This window comes from Euleptes europaea, chromosome 8 (assembly GCF_029931775.1).
Source record: "Euleptes europaea isolate rEulEur1 chromosome 8, rEulEur1.hap1, whole genome shotgun sequence".
NCBI classification, from domain to species: domain Eukaryota; kingdom Metazoa; phylum Chordata; class Lepidosauria; order Squamata; family Sphaerodactylidae; genus Euleptes; species Euleptes europaea.
Window position 1 is genome coordinate 33,288,241 of NC_079319.1, and position 15,737 is coordinate 33,303,977.

The 15,737-nt window shown below is 44.3% G+C and overlaps 1 non-coding gene across 1 annotated transcript; it reads right to left on the minus strand.

Moving 5' to 3' along the window:
* Window positions 1-513: 513 nt before the first annotated feature.
* Window positions 514-585, minus strand: TRNAN-GUU (transfer RNA asparagine (anticodon GUU)). Its single transcript has one exon. It is a non-coding gene; the product is annotated as a tRNA-Asn (tRNA).
* Between the last annotated feature and the right edge of the window lie 15,152 nt (window positions 586-15,737).

Genomic DNA, 15,737 nt, shown 5'->3' on the forward strand with positions numbered 1-15,737 from the left:
AACCAGCATAAAGGAACTCTGATCCCCCTGAGGAAGTTTATACAGCGAAATACATGCGCAGAAGGGCTTTATATGACAATAACCCTGTCACCTGGCATCTCCCCCCTTTTTTTCCTGCTTTGCTGGCATGTTGTTTGGTGTATCCTATTTTTCTTTCTCTTTTGGATACTGCATAACTGGGCCACCACTTTCCCAGGTAGAGGCTGCCTGGGGTAGGGAAGGAGGAAAAACTGGATATCTGAGGCGGGGTGGGGGGGAACAAAGGTAGGTTGGCTGGTGGGCACAAAGGAGAAAAGGAGGCAGCAAATAACTGTCACACTACATTTCCAATCATTCCTGAATGTCAGAAATAATCACATTCAGACTTAGGGCGTGTGAACACACACACATGAATCTGCCTTATACTGAATCAGACCCTTGTTCCATCAAAGTCAGTATTGTCTACTCAAGCTGGTAATAGCACTCCAGGGTATTAGGCTGAGGTCTTTTACATTACCTACTACCTCTTTTAACTGGAAATGCCAGGGATTGAACCTGGGACCTTTTGCATAACAAGCAGATGCTCTACCACTTAGCCACAACCCCTTCCCATGTATTTATGAGTGGATCTGGCTCAGCTTTATCTTGTTTAGACTGCATATTTCTTAATCTATATTTCAAGTGCCAACAGGCTATTTACATTATTTTAGCACTAAATTTAAATTTATCCAACAGAATTTATGTCAAAATGCCAGAAAAAATATGAATAAACATTATTAACATGAATTATTCCTTTTCTTTAATTTGCTTGTGTTGAAATTTTATTTAAAAGCAGGAGGTTACTTTTTTATTTCCAAATGCGAGGAATATCACCTGATAGTTGCTGTGAAATTGTTTTTTCACTTCCTGAAAGTTGTACCTATATTCTTCAGTCACGCGGCTGCATGTGGTTGTTTTAGAGGCCTGAGCAAGATAAACATTTACTCAGGAGAATGTTAATGGGGCAATTAAAGATACTGTTCAGTTCCTCTAATTATGGAATGTGAAAAATCAGGTTGTTTGTTACATCAGCCTTAACTTTAAATATAGTACACACCACCACGGCCCGATCAGGAATTCTGTATGTTTATCTGGTGGTTTATCACTTGACAGCTGAAATCCTGCCTCTGCAAAACACGGACAGAGGGTCAAGGTAGGCATGAAGTCTCCATGCATCTGTGCATAGCCCATTTGGTAGCCACACATGCTTATCCCTGGCTGTAAGAAAAATACAGCACTGCCCCCAACATACAAGACTACCCTAGCTAGCACTCTTGCATTCTAGCAGCTTGGGCCCAAAGTTTCTTTGCCCCACAGCAACCCATATGGAACAGGGATAGGTCTGGAATTGGGGTGGGGGGGATATAACATCTGAAAAAGGCTAAAGAAGCAAGGAGAAATGAGAAGAGAATCGCACCAGGCCTGAGAATTAGGTGAACAAGAAAGACTGAGCACTAGAACACATGAAAGTTCCACTCTATAATTCTATATTGTACATTATTTCCCTTCTATTTTATCCTCTCAGCAACCTTGTGAGATAGTTTAAACTGAGAAAGGGTGGCTAATGTGCGTGCGTGTTCCCCCCTTGTCCCAACCATTGATTGCCCACCCAAGATGCTGTCTGGAGGCAATACAAGCTTGGAAGCTGGACAGGTGGACCCTGTATGGTAAATAGGTAGGGTTGCCAACCTCCAGGTCTCCTGCTATTACAACTGATCTCCAGCTGATAGAGATCAGTTCACCTGGAGAAAATGGCTGCTTTGGCAATTGGACTCTATGGCATTGAAGCCCCTCCCCTCCCCAAACCTTGCCCTCCCCAGGCTACACCCCAAAAACCTCCTGCCAATGGCAAAGAGGGACCTGGCAACCCTATAGGTAGGGTTGTCAGGACCCTCTTCATCACCGGCGGGAGGTTTGGGGGGCAGAGCCTGAGGAAGGCGGGGTTTGGGGAGGGACTTCAATACCATAGAGTCCAATTGCCAAAGCGGCCATTTTATCCAGGGGAACTGATCTCTATTGGTACCTGATGAAAGTCAGAAGTTTTTTAAGGATCAGGTGAAATTAATGACAACTGAGTAGAAGCTGACTTGGGATTAGGGCTGTTGATTCGGTTTGGCCCGAACCAAAAAACAGCCGAATTTCTCTCAATTCAGCGGTTTTTCGGTTCGGACGAACCGAACTCAAAAAGGGGGGTACCAGGGAGCCGAATTGGCCGAGTTTGGAGTGTTCCCGAATAAATTCGGCTGATTCGGGCCCTTTCCCCCACCCCATGCGCCTTCAGGGAGCTTCCCTGGAGACGCGCGGGGTGTCCTTTAAAGAGATCCCGGGTGGGAGGCGCAGATCTGTTTAAAGGGCACCCTGCGCCTCTCCAGGGAAGCCCCCTGAAGGGGGGCGGGGTGCCCTTTAAACAGATGTGCTCCTCCCGGCCGGGAGGCGCAGATCTGTTTAAAGGGCACCCCACGCCTCTCCAGGGAAGCCCCCTGAAGCCCCTGGCTGGGAGGCGCAGATCTATTTAAAGGGCCCGCCGTGCGCCTCCAGGGAAGCGGGAGTCCCGGCAGGGCTGGGGGGGCTTTAAATAGATCTGCGCCTCCCAGCCGGGAGGCGGAGATCTGTTTGAAGACCCGCCGCACGCCTCCAGGGAGCTTCCCTGGAGGCGCGCGGCAGGCCCTTTAAATGGATCTGCGCCTCACAGCTGGGAGGCGCAGTTCTGTTTAAAGGGCCCCCCGCGGGCCTTCAGGGAATCCCCCTGAAGGCACGCGGGGGGCTGAATTTTCCCCCGAACTCCGGATCCCCCCGAATTTCCGGGGATCCGAAGCGGGGGAGTTCGGACTTCGGCACGGTCCGAATAAAAACGGGCCGAATTCAGCCGAATCCGAACTATACCGAATTTTTTTTTCAACAGCCCTACTTGGCATTCAAAATAATTGTACTGGAAACTTCCAGGAAATAAAGATAACCTTTGCCTGAGAATTGCCAGCTTGTTATGCTGGTTCAGCAAAACTAGATCCATAGTTTGAAATCCCATATTCAGTTTGTTGGTTCATTTCTACCTTGGTGATTAGCTACAATATTTTTGTTTTTTATTGAGCGGAGAATCTTGGAAAATACTTTTTTATTTTTATCCATTCAAATTTTTGACATAATCAAAGTCATTTTCAAATGATTTTTCCTGTGAGGATATAAAATGTATGAGTTTAAAAATGGATGTTGCTCGTAATGTCAGTCCTATTGGTCTCCTAAGTGCTTTAAATTCTAAACCTTTCGTATCTTATGAGAGAAAATAACTTGCTCTAATTGAGAAGATAATATTTAGTAAGAGAAACTGCACTCAATTTTGGTGTAGTTTAACCAGAGCTAGCTTGTAATTGAGAAGGAATGCCTGACAGGCTTTCATTTCCAGTATTTTATTCTCCTGCTGCCCATGAATCTTAGTCCTGAAGCGCTTGAAAAGGTTTTCATTTTCTACTACAGAAAGCCTCTGCGTTCTTTATTATTTGGTGTAAATTCTGCTGTGGAGACCTAATACAATTGTGGGCACAAATGAAAACAGTAAGCTTTGAATCTGGGAAATGTCAGGCACAATTCAGACTGTACACTCACTATTGATCTCTAGTAAAGGTAGCCTATCGCAGGGCAAGGGCTTTGGAGGAATAAATGCAGGCCCCAAATGCAAGCTGTAACTAGAGGAAGGAGACCTGCCATTTCACCCCATCTTTCTTTATTTCTACATTTCTTTCCTCCAGAGCATTCAGGAAATTGTAGGTCCCAGAACACCTGGCATTTACTATTGGGCATTCTGGACTATAATCCCCAGAATGCTCTGGGAGAGGGGACCCTCCAAATGCATACTGTAGCAGAGCTAACCTATGGCCAGTGGTGCTGATTTGTCTCCTCCATCAGGAGCAGTTGCAGAATTTGTGCTGATATTTGACATGGATGGTAGTGACAGATTCTTGCAGCCTGCCCACACAATAAGAGCCAGACAGCCTCAGAGGATGCTGATGCTACTTGCCTTGTCAGGCTGTTTCAGGCAGGACAAATGATGTGGGGTGACCTTAATCCCCCCCCCACTGCAGTTCCTCGCATCAAGGCTGGACAGGGGTCTGCTGCTGCTAGATTGGCAGTATGTAGAGGAGGAGAAAACAAAGAGAGGAAGAGAAGAGGTGGAGTCTAGGTATGACTTGTGTTGGGGGGTGGTAAGAAATGAAGAAATACATATGAACACATGAAGCTGCCTTATAATGAATCAGACCCTTGGTCCATCAAAGTCAGTATTGTCTACTCAGACCGGCAGCGGCCCTCCAGGGTCTCAGGTAGAGGCCTTTCATATCACCTACTTGCCTAGTCCCTTTAACAGGAGATGCTGGGGATTGAAGCTGGGACCTTCTGCATGCCAAGCAGATGCTCTACCACTGAGCTACGGCCCTTCCCCACATCATTTGTATAGATGGGATGCTCTGGGTGGGACTGAAGAATGTAATATGTGCAGAAACAGCTGTCTGATTTATGGCCTCTTTAAGAGAAATAGCTGTGATCCAGTAGCGTGTCAGAGAAATAAGGTGGGGGATGGCATACCAGGGAGATGGGGAGAAAAGGGTGGAGCAAGATGAGGCAGCCATTAAAAAGAGACAAAAAAAAAAAAAACCAGGATGAGAAGCTTGGGATGGTGAAGAAAGAGAGGGTATACTGCCAAGGATAGAGGAGCCCTTTTTGGATGTTCAGTTTTGGCACACCAACTGTGCATGATGGGATTGTGCTCTACATGTGATTCTCCCACTACGCATGGTCCCCAATTCGTATGACACATATTTTTCATGCACATATAATTTTAGTACCCATGGAAAATACGTGCATTGTCCCATTCACACAAACTGGCACCTGCACATCTTGGGAGGGATGCATACAGCATGTGCTCCCATGATGTATGGCTGGAGTGCCAAAATCAAATGTCTGAAAAGGGCGAATAAACTGTGGAGAAGAGGATGGCATCAGGCCTGGAAAGGGGGTGAAGCTATCTCCTTGAAGTGCTGAAATGCTTCAAAGTTCCACTCTATAATGCTTCTTTTTTCCACCACCACCCCTTCCATTTTATCCCCTCAACAATCCTATGAGATCAGGGTTGCCAGCCACCAGGTACTAGCTGGAGATCTCCCACCATTATAACTGATCTCCAGCCAGTAAAGATCAGTTCACCTGGAGAAAATGGTCGCTTTGACAATTGGACTCTGTGACATTGAAGTCCCTCCCCTCCCCAAACCCCACCCTCTTTAAGCTCTGCCCCAAAAATCTCCAGGTGTTTCCCAACCCGGAGCTGGCAACCCTATGTGAGATAGTTTAAACAGACAAAAGGCAACTCCAGCTCACCCAGTTGCTTAATGGCCGAGGAGAATTAGGACTTGTGTACCCGCCTGTCTAAAGGCAACAATAAATAAACTGGTTCACAATTATATTGGCAACTTTTTTTACAAGATCAAATGACACCTCTAATCGTACAGCCAGTGCATTTGAAAGCAATATCTCCACCCCCACATGCCTACATGCACAGTAGGAAAATTATTATAGGCCCCAACATGCATTAACTAAAGTGTGGTGCAGGGGTTAGAGTGTTGGACTGGAAAGACTATAACTCAGAACCTCACTTTGTCATGAAGTTCACTTCATTCTGTGACCTTGGGCTAATCACTTTCTGTTTAAATGATAAATATTACATTGTACCCTGTGAATATTGAGTAAATGCCTGGCCTGAAGCATAACAAAAATCTTTGCTACATATTTAAGAAATTAATTAGGAGTGGAGACAGTAGCAGTGTATCTGATCAAGCATCTTGTTTTAACTAAGATCTTCCAAGGAATTAACTTTATCTGTTCAGCAGTGTACATGATCATTAAAACATTTCTCCCTGGAAACACCCAAAACAGCTTAAGTCATCATATGTCACATGGTGCAGACCGATTTGGTTCCAGCAGATACATGCAAGACAATAGTAAGTCTTCTTTTCTGTCTTAATTTACCCTTAGGATCTAAAATCAGATTTATTTGAATTCCTTTGCATAAAGTTTCAGCTATATTGCTGAACTGGAATTGGGGTTGTACAGTGCCTCTGTTTGGCTCATTGTTTAATTGGTCCTAAATTGAGTATTATTCCACTGTTATTCCACTGCATGTTTACTTTGAATTCCTTTGGCAGATGTTATTGGTGCTTTGCATTTGAAGTAACTGAAGTATTACACATTATCATGGGGGAAGGAGCAGTTATCTAGATCATTTAAATCCAGAATCTAAAATTAGGTAACTGTAGTAATGGGGATATATGAAAGTGAGAGAGTAGTCTGCTGTCAGTGGGGCTAATTACAGCTTGACAGCAATTCAATGCCTAGCCCAAAATTCAGTAGAGTTTGAGCTCACAATTGCCCACCATTTTCTAAACACTGAGAATTTGTTTCTAAACCCCATCCATTTTGAATGCCACAACTACTCACATGCTCTCTGAGGTGGGACTGCTCCCCCACAGTTCACTCAATGAAGGATATCATGAAGTCTGTGTCTTCTGTATTTTCAATAAAACATATAGTGTGGATCCTTATGAAGATGATTTAGTTTAAAAATAGCAGCACCCCTACTCCTAGCATTTTAAAATTCTTCTGAAATGGAAGAAGAGTGGGCTTTTATGTGCTGATTTTTCTCTACCTTGTAAGGAGAATCAAACCAGCTTACAGTCTCCTTCCCTTCCTCTCCCCAGAACAGACACCTTGTGAGGTAGGCGAGGCTGAGAGAGCTCTAAGAGAACTGTGACTAGCCCAAGGTCACCCAGCTGGCTTCATGTGTAGGAGTGAGGAAACCAACCTGGTTCACAAGATTAGAGTCCGCCACTCATGTGAAGAGTGGGGAATCAAACCTGGCTCTCCAGATTAGAGTCTACTGCTCTTAAACACTTCTCCACGCTGGAGGGATGGCCCAGTGGTAGAGCACCTACTTGGCACATCAAAGGTTCCCGGTTCAATCCCCAGCTTTGACGCGGAAGCCAAGCGGATTGGCAGTCTGTCCAGGATACCCATCAGAAAGTCCACGGCCACATAGAAAAAGTGTAGTTTATTTGTACAGTGCAGAAATATATACAGATACTCCTTTCACACTCTCCGCTCATAACATCCCGCATAGAACTGTGGTTTCACTTCAATATATACACCTGGTGGTTGCAGCCACCAATCACAGTAGATATCCAATTATCCTGGCATTGCTACTGCATTGCATCAGCCACCTGGCTATAGCTGGATCAGGCTAGCTTTCTCTAGCTCCCCAGGTACTTTCCAGGCTGATTACATCATCCTTAGATCTCTCTGATCTATCCTGCCCTGTCAAACTAAACTGATAGACTTGTAATCTTGACAAGCTTCTCCAGATCAAGTAGCAGGTGATGTGAAAGACCCCTACCAGAGACCCCTGCAATGCCACTGCCAGTCAGTGGATCTGATTCAGATTAAGGCAGTTTCATGTGTTCATGCGTCTAAAATCTCTGATATGTGCTTAATATTTAAAACGTACTTCAATCTTCAGTCTTAGTGGATCTAAGTCTCTAAAGACAGAAAAGCCTTTGGTTATAATTCTCAAACAGAGTTACAGTGCATTCCTGAAGGGGGGGAATGCTCTTTGAAGACGGCATGACCCCTACGCTGGCATCCGTGCTACTTGTGCGGTGCAAACTGGCATGGACACCAGCGTTGGGGCAGTTATGCTAGTCCCCTGGACCGCAGTGGCAGCGCAGGGCTCGGGCGCTGGAGGGGCCTCCCTCTGGCATTCTCCTGGTGCAAGTCCCCATGCCAAAGCCCTGAGAGGTGTTTCTGCTGTGTTCCAGTGGGGCGGGGCTGCCATTAGGCAGCTTCCCAACCTCTTTCACCCTGGGAATGCCTCCCGGGATGGTGGCAGTCTGGGTGTAAGCTCGCTTTCCCCCATTGGGGAAAACAGACTTTTCTCCTTTTTTATTTTGGAAAAAAGGCTTTTTTCCACTCCATGGTGGCCAGGAAGTCTCTGAGGAGGCTTCTCAGCTATGCCATCCCGGCCGCTGTGGTTCACCCCCCACCCCAGGAATACACTGTTAGTTTCCCAAATTAAACTCTACCTTTGGCCAGATGTTCCTGGTCTTCTTGAGTGCTTCTTTGCATGATGAACATTAAATGAGTTAGCTACATTCAGTGAGAGAGGGCTGTCAAAGTGAACTGACTATTGGATGTTTTATACCTTGTTGCTGATGCTTGGCCATGGTTTTATCTTTATTTACATAAATGCATAATTTGGATATGTAGGGCTGTACCAGAAATCATAAATGCACCAACTTTGGCAGAGCCCAGCTGAAATCAGTGGGACGGCACGGATGCAAATACATTTCTAGTCATGGCTTTCATCCACACAGGACTGATTACATTTTAATTATGTTTACAGAATGTACTTGAGGTAAATATTAAACCCTGAATTACAGTGAATCAAATTACACAATGTGTATGAGACAGGAACGACTTATTGGCACTACAAAAATTTTTGGTTGATGTCAGCACCAGGCCAAGACCTGTGGGCAGTCGTACCTGAATCTAATTAGTCTGGAGTTTCTCCAGTTCAGGGTCTCTGGGGTTAGTGGCCGCAGCTGTAATGTAGACCCTGAAGCACAACCGGCAGATGGTAGTGTTCTTTTGACTAGGCAAAACCACAAGGCCCGGCCAATGCAGAAATCTGGAGACTGTACAAAAATAATGTGGATGCAATCATGTGTGTGATTCCTTTTTTGCAATGTTTTGTTGGTGCACGTGTATGCTGTTGGTAACACAAGGGAAAAATACAGATGAAATGAAGGAGCCAGAAGCTCAGACAAATTGCACACGCTCAAATTCCAGAATCATTTTTAGACATTTTCTTAGTTAAAATGTAGTTCAGGAGGAATAAAGTGAGAACAGCAAACCAATGAAAGAACAAGTGTGAATAGAATGAGGGAAATCTGCTTATTCCTACCAGCAACCAAATCCACAAAAAAATTACACCCAAGGTGCATTCCGGTTGCTTAGGCCTACCATTTACTCACCTAGGGTGTGGAATTATCAATGCCCAGCTCCAAGTTGGAGAAAAAATGTCCTCCCCATAATGGTGCTCTAGGAATTTTCAGTAGTTTGAAAAGACCAGAGAGACTAGGGGAGGCACTCTAGGGCATCACCTGGAAGTGACATCACAACCTCTCCCAACCCTGCCCTCCTCAAGCTTCCCTCCACATTTGCTAGTATTTGCTGAGGCAGCATTGGGGACTCTGAAGTTTCTCCCTGATGAGTCACCACACTCTGGGTTTTGCTATCTTGGATGTTATCTTTGTTCTGTCTGAACAAAGATGGCACGTGCTTGTATATCTGAGTACAGACTTTCTAGGAAGCAACTTAAGAGACAGCAACTTAGATATTTCATTCAAAACATGAATGAAATGTTTACAAGAAGTGCCAAAAAGGGGAAACATTTTGTTAGGCAAGCAAAAAGGAAATTGTACATAAGTCTTGGTTCTCTATAGCAGTAGCAGTTCACATGAAGTCTCAGATAAGCAAGCAAGTTCTAGAATATTTTTGAGTTTTTAGTTATTTGACTTTAATTAATATGTTTACATCATTATTACCACATGGTACAAAAATATGCATGAAAAATCAGGTTACTTTTTTTTAAAATTGCTATTATTGGCTTTCTGAAGGATTATCCTGACAATGAAAATGAATGTGGCAATGGATCAATCTTTGTTGTGTGTTTTATGCTGACCCTGCCTGACACCTAGTTTTAACAACACTAGGAACTGGCATTATTAGTTTTTCAGCTCTAACAAACTGGAAATTTCATATTATTAAATTACAGTTGCCATGGAAACACCACCATTCTATGATTTTTTTTTCTTTCATAGCAGTATAAGAACAATTTAGCGCCAATATGTGCATCAGACCATAATGCTTGGCTACATTTCTGGTGAGGTGATGCCATTAAAAAAAAAAAAGAGGTCAATAGGAAGAGAGATCTGAATTGGCTCAGTTTAATTTACGGTTTTCAGCTACAATACTGGCTGGGTGTGGTACCTTCTTTCCACATGGCAGTTTTCCCTTGTGAGGAAAATGCAGTGATTTCCAATGCAGTGTAGATTGTGAAAGGAGGATGAACCCCTTTTGTACACTGAGATTTATTTCTCTTTCTCCAAACAGTGTAGTGGATAGCACAGTGCCCAGTTTTGATCCACTTCAGGCTGTTTACTCATCCCAAAAATCAAAAACACAAAATAAGTATGGTTCATGTAACCAGAGACTCTGCTGGGTTTTTGATTTCTGCAAATATTCCCACCAAGGTGGCTGTTTCATTTTTCCTTGCTAAAAATGGGTGGTTATTAGGGTAGCCAGGTTCCTCTTCGCCATTGATGGGAGGTTTTTGGGGTGGAGCCTGAGGAGGGCAGGGTTGGGGGAGGGGAAAGACTTCAATGTCATAGAGTCCAATTGCCAAAGTGGCCATTTTCTCCAGTGAACTGATCTCTGTCGGCTGGAGATCAGTTGTAATAGCCGGAGATTTTCTGCTATTACCTGGAGGTTCTCTTCCCATAGAGTTCGTTTCAAAAAGTACTTTAGACACTATATAGCTGTTCCAAACAAGCTGTATCTTTTGTGACACGCTGGAGTCCCATATCCCTGCGGCACTGATCCGGATTATAAAGCAAGACATTTGCCTCACAAGCTAGAGTCTACTACTCTTTCATGGCATAGTGACTGCTGACTTTCCCCCCCAGTATGTCACAAAAGACACAGCTTGTTTGGAACAACTATATAGTCTCTAAAGAACTTTTTGACACGAACTGTATGGGAAGGGTACTATTATTATTATTATTGTCGAAGGCTTTCACCGTCAGAGTTCATTGGTTGTTGTAGGTTATCCGGGCTGTGTAACCGTAAATACCAAGACCACGGTTACACAGCCCGGATAACCTACAACAACCAATTATTATTATTATTATCATATTAGAATTGTTGGCATTATAGATTGTTGGTGGTATAGGTTTTTTGTATTTTTCATGTTTTTCATGTGGTTGTATGCATTGTGTATCTGTACATTCAGTTTCTGTCTCTGTTTGAGTTATAGTGATAATATAGTGAATATATAAGGTGATTTTGAGCTACGTGCTGTTTTTTGTTTTGAGTCACTCTCAGTACAGCATAGGGTATTGTTTTGGATTTCAGCCATTACCTGGAGGTTGGCAACCCTAGTGGTTATGGAAATTGCGGCCATTTACAAGAGCAGGATGAATTTTCATATCCAGCGTGAATCAATTGAAAAGAAGTCAGTGCGTGGTTGGAAGAAAAGGTAGCTGTGGGAATCCATTCTGCTAAGATCATACATTGTTGACAGTAATTTTACAGTAGGTTTTTTGCTGTTTGTGAGCCAAAACTTGGCCATAGTGCAATGTGTTTCTGTCATTTGTTATCACACTGTACTAAACATGGTCGCCTCAAAAATCGTACCTCAGCTCTGCTGTAGACTTATCAGCATGGCATTTAGGGGTGTTTTTTTTGCATCAGGATGTTACCTCAGAAAGTAGAAGGTTGTCAGCAGCATCTGATGTGCCCTGGGCAACAAAGAAAACAAGAGAAGCAGCTGCAAGCACAGTATGGAGGAAGGCAAGCTGGCACTCAAATGGTATCAAGTGCCTCAGGGGTTCCAATGGGTGGAAGTTGGCTCACAGCAGACTGGAGTTGTGGGATGAGCTACTAACGCAAGCCTGTTATTATTCTTAAGGCAGGGTTGACAACAGAATTTCAGAGGATGGCCAACTCACTAAACCTTTCTTAAAACTTTTGTATCAATTTGAGAGGCTTCGATTGCCACTTGGATGCCCTTTTGCAGAGAAAGCATGGGAAGGAACTTCCCCACTTATGCATGAAGAAGTCACAGTTATATGAAGAAGAGCAGCAGTTATATTCATGTGTTGCTTGGGACAGGCTAGTCAACACTCAAATCTCTCTAAAATATATTTGTATTTGTTTTAGAATCTGGCAAACTATGCACTTAAAATAAAGATGATGCACTTTTACTATTCTGATACTCTCTGGCACCCCCAAATAAGAGCTCTGATTCTATACAAAGGCTGCTCTGAATGAGCATCTCTCTCCCCACCTTCAAGCAGACACAGATGCCTTTCTGTTGTTGTTCTGGAGTCTCCTGTTAGCACTGCCTTAGGATTAGCTATCTGCAGCAATATCTCTGTCTCTATGCACTAAAAGAAAGAAACAGTTGCTTTGCTAGCTACGGAAGGATTGCCTGGCTGTAATGGGAGGCAGCCTTTTCATAGATTTGTTGAAATGGTATAGGATAAGTATTCAGCCTTGGGGGAAAATAGGAAGAAACAAAAATGGAAAACAGCTTCTTTACATTCTGGACTTGCAAAATGGCATGGGTAGGCCGAGGAGAGATGTGAAATGGGGAATAAAGTAGCAGCACAGGGAAGCCAGGTTCTACTCCCTCATTTTCTTGGTCTGCTGGTTTTCTTTTTGCAGGATGTTTAATCAGTGGGGAACTTCCCCAAATGTGATCCTCCACTTGCAGACTGAAAATGGTGCTCTCTATTCTACCACATCATAGGGTTGCCAACCACCAGGTACTAGCTGGAGATCTCTTGCTATTAAAACAGATCTCCAGCTGATAGAGATCAGTTCACCTGGAGAAAATGGCCGCTTTGACAATTGGACTCTATGGCATTGGAGTCCCTCCCTTCCCCAAACCCCGCCCTCCTAAGGCTCTGCCCCTTTAACCTCCCGCCGGTGGCAAAGAGGGACCTGGCAACCCTACACATCAGGTTTCTGTTACCACATTGCTACCTTGTACTGCTGCAATTCTAAACCAAGCCTGAGTCCCAATCCAGTGGTCACAATTTTGTGTTTTGCATACCAATGAGACAGTTAAATACTGGGGGAGAAAGAAAGGGAGAACATGCTTCAGATAAGATAAGAGGGAGGACAGGATGTGGGCAGTAGAGGATTGACTTTGTATTGAAGGTAGGAAACTGGTTTCATGGTTCATGGCCAATGTATCTGAGGGAAACTCTTCTCCTGTACAAACATAGCCAGCAGGTGAGATCATCTCCTAATAATGGTTGCAAACCTCCAAGTGGGGTCTAGAGTTCTCTAGGCTGTAGAGATCAGTTCCCCTGGAGAAAATGGCAGTTTTGTTAGGCAAACTCTATGGCATCACATTCCTGCTGAATTCCCTCCCCTCCCCAAAATTTGCCCTCCAAAGGCTCCACCTCCAAATCTCCAGGAATTTTCCAGCTTGGCGCTGGCAATCCTATTCATCATACCATTCTCCAAGTGTCACTAAATGTAGGTGTGTGCCTGCTGGAGAAAAGGCTTTTCCTGTGCAGCAGTTGGATTACAGAAGTCTCTCCCAACCAGAAAAGATGGTCTTTACTCCCATACTTCTGGAAGTTTGGGGGAGGGGTTGTTTTGTTTATTGAACAGTTTATTGCTACCACATGCAATTAAGTTTATTTGCTGTCTCTCAATTGTGTTCCATATACTGGTTACTTGTTAATTAGATTATTTCCAAGACTTACTGTTTTATAATTAGATATTTATTTCCCCCTTTTTTTGTAAACCACTTTGGATATGTTTTATAGAAAAGCAGTATGGAAATATATTAAATAATTAAATAAATATCTCTTTTTGCAGATCTGTGTGACACACTTATTGAGTTGTCCCTCATAATCCTTTTAATTGCTCATCTATATTGGGTTGGGTACAACCAGCTTTTCCACTGGTGAAAAAGGAAGGAGGAGGGGTTCCCTTTTGCCACCAAAAAGCCTATGCTGGGCGTCATGGAACTATCGCGAGTTCAGCAGATTTAATCAGATGCCCAAGAAACTCCACCAGACGGTAGCTTCTACAAAAGTGCTAGTTTATTCACAGTGCAGTTCAAAAAGCTCTATATACAATTCAGCAGAGCCCCTGGCTTAGTCAGTATATTCACGCCAACACTAAGCCCTAGAGGCCATGCCACTTATATACATATCTCATGCATAGATAATTGTCTGACCACCTGGGGTATTGCATCACGTTACCGGTACCATCCAGTTCTCTCCAGTCCACTCTGCTGGGGCAAGTCATTTCTACACCTTGCATCAGCTAGATTAAGTGGATCTATTCTCTGACTGACAGCTCCTTCTCAGCTGTCCTGTCAAAATAATACAGCATGCTTGCATATTCTGAATTTGAGAGGGCAATTGGGAGGAGGAGGAGGAGGAGGAGAAGAAGAGTTGGTTTTTATACCCTGCTTTTCTCTACCTTTAAGGAGTCTCAAAGCAGCTTACAATTGCCTTCCCCTCCCCACAACAGACACCTTGTGAGGTAGGTGGGGCTGAGAGAGTTCTGAGAGAACTGTGACTAGCCTAAAGTCACCCAGCAGGCTTCATGTGGAGGAGTGGGGAAACCAACCAGGTTAGAGTCTGCGGCTCATGTGGAAGAGGGGTGAATCAAACCCTGTTCTCCAGATTAGAGTCCACCACTCTTAACCACTACACAATATGGATCTACATGGATCTAAGCCATATGGATCCAACCCATTATGCAAAGAAAATTGCCGGCAATATGTGTACTAGTCATGAGGAACCTTGCTTTTGATGCCAATGCATGTGGAGAGAATGAAAAGGGCTTGGAGGAAAAAAGGGAAGACTCAAGCTATAAGTTAAAAATAAAGGGACTGTAGTCACTGCTGATAAAGGGGGTTGGTGGTATTTGAGGATGCTGTAGCTTGGGGTGGATTGGCCGCTATGGTCACCATGAAAAATCCCAGTGGGTTGATGACCTAGAGAGCCCCCCCCCCGGAGTCACACCAGCCTCAAGTGAGCTTCTTGTAGCTGCAACCATGAGCGTGGTGACTGCCCCATGTGAGTGGGGTGAGCAGCTGTTGCTGCTGCTGTGATGAGAGCACTGGCTGTACTAGGCTTACCAGGTCCCTCTTCTTCTTTGGCAGGAGGTTTTTGGAGTGGAGGTGCGGGAGGGTTGCGTGCTCCCGGAAGTGCTGCATTGCAAAGGGCCGCTTTCCACTCAAATGGCCTCTTGTGATGTGTTTTACACCCGGAAGTGCCGCATCACAACAGGCATCACAACCCGCCCTTTGCAATGTAGCACTTCCGGATGTGAACCGGAAGTGACCTGTCCCTGCCTGCACAGATTGCCCGCCGACCCTCAGCTGGTCAGCTGGTGGCCAGGTGGATTGGCGGGGGTTTGCCCGCCACCACCTGGCACTTGTCAACCCTAGGCTGTACAGCTCCGTGCAATGTGGGCGAGTAGCCGCCAAGAGGGAGTTGACTGCCCTGGCCCTGTGCAGAACAAAAGAAAAAGAAAAAAAAGGAGGGGGAGAAACCTCTGATACAAGACTGGAAAAAAAGTGCACAGCACCAGAGGTTGCAAGGCGTTTAACTAACAACTTGTGGCTACTACAATAACATACAAAATAGTTGTGACAAAGAAATTGTGAAAAGCCCAAGGGTTACCCCAGACTTGTGTTATGTAACCAAGCAGGGTCGGTCCAGCACTCAAAACACTCTCTTAAAAAAAATAAAGAGCTTTATTTTAAAGAAAACGGTCAAAAGACAATTAAAACAAGCAAGATGGATGGTACACTGGCAAACAGATAATAACAAAGGTCTTGCTCGTCTAACTATTCACTATATTCA